Source organism: Mus pahari, chromosome 20 (assembly GCF_900095145.1).
Source record: "Mus pahari chromosome 20, PAHARI_EIJ_v1.1, whole genome shotgun sequence".
In the NCBI taxonomy this organism is placed as follows: domain Eukaryota; kingdom Metazoa; phylum Chordata; class Mammalia; order Rodentia; family Muridae; genus Mus; species Mus pahari.
Genome location: NC_034609.1, coordinates 12,317,390 through 12,327,164, shown reverse-complemented (window position 1 = coordinate 12,327,164; position 9,775 = coordinate 12,317,390).

Sequence of the window (9,775 nt, the reverse complement as noted above, 5' to 3'; positions counted from 1 at the left end):
TATCCCCTTCTTCCCCCTTCCTCTCCTTCTCTTTCTCTTTCCCCCTCTCCCCTCCCCCTCCTTTTCCCCTTCTCCCTCCACCTCTTCCTTCTCCTCCCCTCCCTCCTCCTCCTCTTTCTTCTCTAGCCCACTAATTCCAACTGTGCTGAACATGTATATACTCATGGCTGTGGAGCCATCCATGGGATTGTGATTGACTTCTCAGGGGCCTTAAACAAAACCTCTCTATCCCATCAACTCTCAGTAGCTCCTCAGTTAGGGGTGGGGCTCACGAGCCCTTCCCACCTCCAGGCTGGAATGTTGACTTGCTCAATCTTGCTCAGGTCTTGTGCAGGCAAACACAGCTGTGGTGAATCCAGTGGTCTCCCATGTCCAGAAGATACAGTATCTCACCCTGGTCCTGCCTAACCTCTGGCTTTTACAAAAAGTCTTTCTGCCTCCCCTTCCAGGATGCTCCCTGAGCCTTAGGAGAAGAGAGTTGAACCGTTTTGTGGCTGAGTCTCAGTGGACCCCTCTTCTCTGCACTTTGGCATTTGTAAGTTTCTTCCTGAACAGTCGTCCTTTGTACAAATGAACTTCTCTGCTGAGGTCTGGAAGCTGTACTAGGAAATCTAAAGATCTAACAGCAGGGTTCACGTGTGAGTGAGAAAGCACGTCATCTCTCATTCTGGGCCTGAGCTACCTCGCTCATTATAATGTTTTACAGTCCAGTCTATTTATGTGCACACTTTATTTTTCCTTTTGGCTGAACAAAATTCCATTGTGATTGGGTACCACATTTTCATTGCCCATTCCCCAGTTGATGGACAACTAGGCTGCTTCCACGCCCTAGCTACCGTGAGCAGAGCGGAAAGGCACATGGATGGATGAGCCGGTGTCCTCTAGTGGGAATTAGAGTCCTTTGAATATGTGTTCTGGAGGGGCATCGCTAGGTCACATGGTAGATCTATTTCTTGGAAGCATCACATGTGGCTGCACCAGTCTGCATTCCCACCAGGGGTGCGTGAAGGAAGGACCCATTTCCCACGCCTTGCCTGCGTTCAATGCCTTTTCCTTTCCCAATCTTAGCCATTCTGACTGGAGTGGGATGAAATCATTTTAACTTGCGATTCCCTGGTGGCTAAGGATGGCTACCATGTTAAAATATTTCTTAGTCGTTTGCTTTTCTTCTGAGGGCTTTGTTCAGCTCTATGGTCTATTTTTAACTGGGTCGGTTATTTCCTTGGTGTTTACTTTTCTGAGTTCTTTCTATATTCCACTCACTAATTCTTTTTTTTTTTTTTTTTTAAGGATTTATTTATTTATTTATTTAGTATACAGTGTTCTCCCTGCATGTATGCCTGCAGGCCAGAAGAGGGCATCAGGTCTCATTATGGATGCTTATAAGTCACTATGTGGTTGCTGGGAATTGAACTCAGGACCTTTGGAAGATGGCTTAACCTCTGAGCCATCTCTCTAGCTCTCCCCCATACAACCCACCCCCTCTCTGCGCGCGCGCACACACACACACACACACACACACACACACTCACTAATTCTTTATCAGCTGGCTAGCTGGCAAGGTCTCTCCTCTGTAGGTACCTCTTCAGTTGATAAATCATTTTCTTTGTAGCCCTGAGGGGTTTTTGTTGTTGTTGTTGTTGTTGTTTTAATTTTATGATTATTGATTATTGGTCCTGCTTCCTGTGTGACCAGGTCCTGTCCACAAAGTCATTACCCAAGACACAGTCCCTGTTCCTCTACACGTAGGTACCTGATTTTCCTGGCACCTTTCAGTAAAGACTCCTGTGTTCCCTGTGTTCTTTCCTCCTGCCTAAACCACCCCTCTTCCCCTTCCTCCCTCTCTGCTCCCACACTTTCCAACCTTCCTGGGGGAGAGCTACCTGGTACGCTTGGATAACTCAGTTGAATTTCTCCCCACCTTCATCTTCCTTGTCTTTGAACAGCGAGTGCCCCTGGGACAGAACTCCCCCCTCAGATGGGTAGCTAACCTGGCTGGATCTCAGATAGCTTGATCTACGATCCAGACCCTCTCTCCTTATGCAAAGGCTAGAGTAGGGTGAGGCTAGGGGCAGAAGATTTCAGGTGACCCAGTTTCTACTCGAGAGCCCATTAGGATAAAAGATACCACTAGTCAGAAAATTCTGAGAGATTGTGAACACTGTGCCAAGAAGAGCAAAAGACAACATTTCATCTATCTAGAAATTTTATTTATATCTACAAACTATATATATGCACATATACACATATATGTGTTTTCTTATTTATTTGTTTTAAAGACTTATTTATTTTATGTATAGGAGTTCACTGTCACTGTCTTCAGACACACCAGAAGAGGATATCGAATCCCATTACAGATGGCAGTGAGCCACCATGTGGGTGCTGGGAATTGAACTCAGGACCTCTGGAAGAACAGTCAGTGCTCTTAATCGCTGAGCCATCTCTCCAGCCCTTATTTATTGTTTTCAAAGCAAGATCTTGAATAAGACAAACTGGCCTTAAACTTTTTTTGTTTTTGTTTTTTGTTTGTTTATTTTGAGACACAGTTTCTCTAAACAGTCTTAGCTATCCTGGAACCCCTCCTGGAGACCAGGCTGGTTTTGAACTCAGAGATTCACCTGTGTATGCCTCCCAAATGCTGGGATTAAACACATACGCCACTACTACCTGGCTGGCCTTAAACATTTCATATAGCTGCCTTGAATTCACAATCTTCCTGCCTCAGCCTCCAGGATATTAGGACTACAGGTGCATGTTGCCCTGCCTGGCTCAGTGATTCTTCTTTGGTTTTTCAAGACAGGGTTTCTCTGTGTAGTCCTGGTTGTCCTGGAACTCACTCTGTAGACGAGGCTGGCCTGGAACTCAGAAATCTGCCTGCCTCTTCCTCCCAAGTGCTGGGATTAAAGGCATGCACCACCACTGCCTGGCAGCTCAGTGCCTCTTGCTATAACTCACATCACCGTCCATGTCTTCATCTTCAGATTCCTTACAGCTAAGAAATACACAACTCAGAAGACACTGGCATTACTAGTAACTCATCAGTCATTGGCAACTAATCTAGTTGCTCATCATATCATTTGAAATTGCCCCAGGAGGAGGCCGCTCTGGTATCTAGGGTGACTAACCCGAGGGAATGTCCCCTTTCACACTGTATATCTCTCTGGGTCTCCAGGTGTACAGCTTTCCTCATTACATGGCCCATGTATGCATCTGTGTACCCTCTGATAACTGTTCCTCCTTCTCATCTATGCCCAAATGTTTCTTCCTTAGGAAGAGACGCGGAGCTCGGCCCTATTCCAGACCAGGCTGTAGGCAGTGATGCCACCTTAGGAGGCCGTTGTCCCTATGGCTCCTGCTCAGGCAGGATCAGAATTAGCTGGCTCTCTGTACCACAGGCAGCACAGCTGCGTTCAGCATCCACCCTACTTGCTTGTTGGCACAGGGCCAGCCTGCCCAACAAGGCCCTTTGAAATTCTGACCTGAAGCTCAGAGCCAGTCATCATATCTCACCGAGGAACAGCCTATGACCACTGTACCAGCTAAGGTGAAAAACAAAACAAAACAAAACAAAACGCCAAGGTGATACAGGGAAAAAAGAAGAGGGCTTGATTATCATGCTTGGGCTATGCCATGAGATACTGTCTCAAAATAACAAGGGCTGGGCATGCTGCCTGTGGGTACAGCACCTGCTTGACATGCTGTGGAAGTGTCTGGGTTCCATCTTCAGCACTGAAAAATAAAAAAAAGAAAGGTGATGTGGTCAGATTTATGTGTGACAAGGTCCCTGGAGAGGAATGGGTCAGGACAGGCAAAACTGCAATTGTCAAAAGTTAAGAGTAGCCAGGCTACAGTGGCATGCACCTTTAATCCCAGCACCTGGGAGGCAGAGGCAGGGCAGATCTCTGTGAGTTCAAGCCCAGCCTGGTCTACAAAGTGAGTTCCAGGACAGCCAGGGCTACACAGAGAAACCCTGTCTGGAAAAAAACCAAAACCAAACCAAACAAACAAAAAAGTTAAGAGTATGGGGACATCTTTGAGAGTAAAGGGCCAGCTCGTTGCGGGATGGACCCAGACTCGCTATGATGGCCTCGGGATTTGCCTCCTGGGATGTTTTGAGGGGTAGCATTGCGATTGCTGGGGCTCTAGGGCTGACCAACAGCTCCCAGACCGAAGGCCAAGGCTACCCTGTACGGTTGCTGTCATAGAGGAGCTTACACCAGGCGTGCTGGTGGGCACCTGTCGCTTATGCTATTTGAGAGACTGAGGCTGGAGGCTCATGACCTCAAGACCAGTTTGGGCTACATTTTAAGATTCTGCCTGCCTCAAAGTAGCATGCACTAGGAGTGTATCTCTGTGGTAGGACACTTATCTGGAATGACAAGGCCCTGGGTTCAAAACCTAGGAAAGGGCAGCAGCAAAAAGAAGACCAGGAAGACACAGGAAGAAATTGGTCTTCTCCAGGCTAGGGAAGCCTCCAAGGAAACCAACTTTGCCCAGCTGCCATCTTAGACTTCCAGCTGCTACCACTGTGAGAAAAATTAGGCTATGCTGTTTTTTGTCATCATCATCGTCGTTGTCGTCATCATCATCATCATCATCATCATTAGCAGCAGCAGCAGTTCAGTTTTTCTAGACAAGTTTTCTCGCCGGGCAGTGGTGACACACGCCTTTAATCCCAGCACTCGGGAGGCAGAGGCAGGCNGATTTCTGAGTTCNAGGCCAGCCTGGTCTACAAAGTGAGTTCCAGGACAGCCANGGCTACACAGAGAGACCCTGTCTCGAAAAACAAAACAAAAACAAACAAGCAAACAAACAAACAAAGACAAGTTTTCTCTATAGCCCTGGCTGTCCCGGAACTTGCACTGCAGACCAGACTGGCCTTGAACTAGTAGAGATCCTCCTGCCTCCGCTTCCTGAATAGCAGGGTTCAAGGCCTGGGCTCGACTTCTCCCAGCGCAGTCCATGTTGTTTAATGCACCCAGTTTGTAGTCCTTGTTCCAGCCGTCGTAGCTGGCCATACAGCTACTGTCACAGCAGCCACAGCAGAAATAGCACACAGAGTGTGTTCGAGGCAGACAAGGATGCTACAAGGATCCGTACGCTGTTGTTCGTAACTCTCACTAATCTGGAAGACAGGGATCAAGGACCTTGTTTGGTCAGCTGTGATCTGGCAAAATTACTTGGCTTCATCTTGGGGTGATGATTCTCAGCATTCGGGAAGGTGAGGCAGGATTGTTGTAAGGTCTAACTATATAATGAGACCCTACCTCTAAACCATCATCATCATCATCATCATCATCATCCTGCCTCAGCCTTCTCCGGTAGTGCCATCATGCCTTGCTTAAATACAGGCTATTATTGTTATCATGATTATTCCCATTCTGCAGGGAGGAGGTTAAGGAACATTGTCGAGGCCCTACAGTTCCAGCAAGGGCAGAATTTGAACCCAGACCAGGCTTCTTCCAAATAGATTCTGCCATGCTGCGCCCCCTTCCTAGTCCTACTTCCTTGATATTCTTTCTACTCAGTTCATTCACCATAGTCCCCTCTCTGGGTCTTCCTTCTGGGTCACATGAAGCCTGGCTCTGTTCTAAAGCTAGGGAGGCAAAGTAGCCAGAAAACCTGTCTGTCCCATGACCCGGGCCCTACCCTTCAGCTCTCTGTGACAGGCAGCCCCAGAAGAGAAAGCAGACTGTGCCTGGCATCCTGGTCAGCAATACCCTTGGCCCTGACTGGACAGCGGGAGGAGGAGACCCGCCCCGGCACCCTAGGAGGCTGGCACAGCACTGCCTTTCTTGTGAGGGCAGCTAGGCTCCTGTTTAAAGAGGTCTCGGCACTGAGTCCATAGAGCAAGGAGGGTCACAGAGGCTGTCTTGGGAGACCTTGTGGGTGGAGTTTCATCCTGAAACGCACACAACACGACCTTTTCTCCAGGGAAGGGCAATCCAGCCATGCTTCTTTGAGTCTTCTGCAGGCCCCAACATACAGCAGTTGTGGTTCGTGGTGGAGGTCAGAAAAGCCCAGAATGCCTGCTTTCTCTGGAACCCTTGCTAAGCTGAGAGAGAGGACACCTGGTCCCTTTCGGCAGACTCACACATCTCCCACTTTGGCCATCTGAGTTGATGGCTTATTGCTTGAGATGGCCCAGGTTGGCGTTGAACTTTCAATTCCCTTGTCTCAGCCTCCTGAGTACTGGCATCTGTCATGTGCCACCGTGCCTGGCCTAGATCGCGCGTGCGTGTGTGTGTGTGTGTGTGTGTGTGTGTGTGTGTGTGTATGTGTACCCCACTGAACCTGGAGCCTACTGTCTTTTGGAGGCTGGCTGGCCAGCAAGCCCCGGCGATACCTCTGTGTGTTATCCCCCGTGATGCTGGAGTTCTGAGCACATGTGAACTCAGGGCTCCATGCTTGCACAGCAAGTTCTCGGACCCTCTTAGTCACCCCCAGCCAGCACTTGTTTTTCTCAAGAGAACTGCAGAACAAGAAAGGGTTAGTTAGCAGCTCCCAGCCAGACTTGTGAAACTTAGAAGACAATGATGGGCAGGGGGTGTGGTTCAGTGGAGGTTCAGGGTCCCCCTGCTGATCCCCAGAACTGAACTCTCATGAAGGAAGTCAGCACCCCAGCTTACCACCCATGTTCCCCTTCCTGGAACCTGCCCTGCTCTAGGGTTTCCACACCCACCTAGCCACCCTGTGTGGACGGGCAGCTGGGACTCTTTTTCTAGCCATTGTCTTCAGTGCCAGCTCCTTAGTTGGCCCTTAGTCCTAAAATCCCTTGCAGCTGTTTCCCATCATTCTAGAGAGGAAGCAAAGTTCGAATGGTCCCATGGCTGTCTCATCTCCGTGCCTGTGTCCTGATCCCCTGCAGTCCACCCTGTCCCTATGCCACACTGTTCTCAATAGCTTTCACGAGACTCCCACTTGTGAGTGTTGTGTGAATGTTGGCTCACTAGCAAGGGCCTCCTGGTTGTCACACTGGCCTCCTGCTGCATTATGGGGGCAGGAAACTGGACAGGGACTGCAGAAGTCAAAAGGTGCCTGAGTGGCCCCTCCTCATAACAGGGGCTATCCCTGCTCCACTAGGTAGCATCATCAGTAGCAATTGGGAAGGCTCAAAAGTGAGCAGTTATGAGAGCCAGGACCCTATCTTCATCCCCTCCCCTCCCCTCCCCTCCCCTCCTCTCTTCTCCCCCTCCCTTCCCTCGCCTCCTCTCCCTTCCCCTCTTATGTGATGCTAGGAACCATATGTGTCAGGCAAGTTCTAAATCACTAAGTTATATGTCCAGACTTCTTTCTGTTACTTAGGTTGGCTTTGAACTCCTGCTCATTCTGCCTCCAGAGATTATAGGCCAAGACCAGCTCTCTCCTTAATTTGACCTATAGGTCCTTGCACGGGCCTTTGTCTCTTTCTCTCTTTCTGTCCTCAGTGTCCCATCCACTGAATGACAGGACACATAAATCAAGACTCACTGTTGTCTGATCCTCCAACTGTTAGGGAAAACGTTTAAAAATTAAGATTTTGGTGGGAAATTGACTTTTTTTTTTTTACTTGCTTATATTTTGTGTTCAAAATTCACATAACATAAAGGAAAGAAGCCAGAGAAGCAGACTGGGTTCTGCTTGCCAGATGTGCACTAGACAAACCCCTGTCACCTTCTGTCCTGAGGATGTACCTGAGTTTGGGGCGGGGGTGGGGACATCTCCTTGGTTTTTTTGTTTGTTTGTTTTTTGTTTTTGTTTTTGTTTTTGGTTTTTGGTTTTTCGAGACAGGGTTTCTCTGTGTAGCCCTGGCTGTCCTGGAACTTACTTTGTAGACCAGGCTGGCCTCGAACTCAGAAATCTGCCTGCCTCGGCCTCCCAAGTGCTGGGATTAAAGGTGTGCGCCACCACTGCCTGGCGGGGACATCTCCTTGTACACAGGCAATAGCTGCACTTAAACCCTGGCTGTGCAGGGACTTTCCCGGTGACTGGAGTTAGTGCTATCCCCTTGCTGAGAACCGCAGGCTGTCTGGGAAGGATTCTTTCTTTCAGGCAGTGGGTCGGGCTCAGAAAAGGTGCTCTGTGAACAATGACAGGAAGCAACTGGTAGCTGTTTTTGATGAAGTAGCTTGAGCTGTACTTGGAAAACAAGTCCATTTGCTTCAAGACTGAGACATAATAAAGTTCCCCACTGCTGGGGGCTCTGAGGACATCCACTTGGGCCACATTTCTGCCTCTGGCCAGCTGTGGAGTTCAACAGTTGGAGGAAACTATTCAAGGGCTCAGCTTGGCCAGTTGTAACCATGTTCTGGCAGGGCTCGCTTTTCACTAGTGAGTGTCAGAAATGCCTTAGACAGAGAAGGGGCAGGCCAAGACTAAAGCTGTCTGCCCTAGGGGTCTCCAGACAGCTTTGTTTGGCTTTTTGCGCTGATAGTAACGCGGTAGCTTGACTCCCTCTGGGAGATAGGCTGGCTTTAAAGAGGAAATCCGGTCTTGAAACCCGGGACTCAGGCATATTTGACCTCTTGACCTAGGGTAGGATGTCTTCCTGGGCTGAGCAAGGTGTGCTGGGAGTTCAGTCAAGCTGTGATCAGCGGGACTCCATTAAAAACAAAACAAAAAAGTTATTCACAAGGATATTGGCCAGTGGAGGTCTAGGGCCCTAGTTTCCCCCTCGGAACGCCTTTGAATCTGTCCAGAGCTTTCTCTGACCCCCAGCAAGAAAGAATTCCAGGACCCTGCTGAGGGGATCTCGATCTACTCTTGTGCACTAACCACGTTCTGTGCTTTCAGAGGAGCCCCTGGGGACAGGACTCCTCGCCGGTGAACTTCACTTGCAGGTCATTCAACAAAGATCCCGCGCTTGCCCCCAGATTCCTGGCTGTGCGCCCCATGTTCTTCCCGGTTCTCCCCCATCTTGCCATCTGGGCAGCTTAGCAATGGGGGAAGGGCTCCCTCCCTTCTGAACCCCTGCGGCGGCTTCCTTTCCCCCCTCCCTGTGGCTCTGGAATTCCTGGTGGAGCCCACTCCTCCGGCCCTGTGGAGCGAACCCCCTCCCGTGCGTTGGGTGCGGCTGGGTGTGCGGGACGTGCAGCGCGGGGCTCGCGGGTCGAGCGGAGCTTGGGCCCTGAACATTGGTGTTTCTGCATCCAACCGTGTTTATACACCGGGGCATAATTTTTTGTGCACACACGCAGCGACGCTTGGGGAACTTTCCTGAAAATCCTGGGCTGGCAGTTTAAATATAAAAAGGCTTTGTTTAATGCCAGAAGCATTTCCCCCCAGTTCTGGGAGTCGCGAAGCATTCACCTGCTTCCTCACTCCTTTAAAGACCCGGGAGGCCAGGCTTGTTTTAGGGGTGAAGAGTTAGGGAGGAGACCCCTGGATCCGAGCACACGGTTATTTTCCAAATCTATGCCACAGCTTTCTCCATCTCTGTCGTCCAAGGTTTATGGAAGCCCCTAAACCTCGCCAGTCCCGCCTCTCTCCTGGGGCTGTTTAACTTTGGATCTTTCCTCTGCAAATATCTGGGAGTGTTAAAACGATGCCAACAGCATTGTGGCTGTGGAATTCAAGTTGAAATGTGGCCAGAACGTGGTGGAAGGCTGAAGAACAGAGGGCTGGAGGAAGCTGAAGGGGAGGGTGTTGTGGGCAAGGCAAGGTGACCAGGGAGGACAGACCCTCTCTCGGACTTGACCACTTTAAAGAGAGAGTACTGGTCACAGTAACATATGCCTTTAAGCCGGGTGTGGTGCCGCACGCCTTTAATCCCAGCACTTGGGAGGCAGAGGCAGGC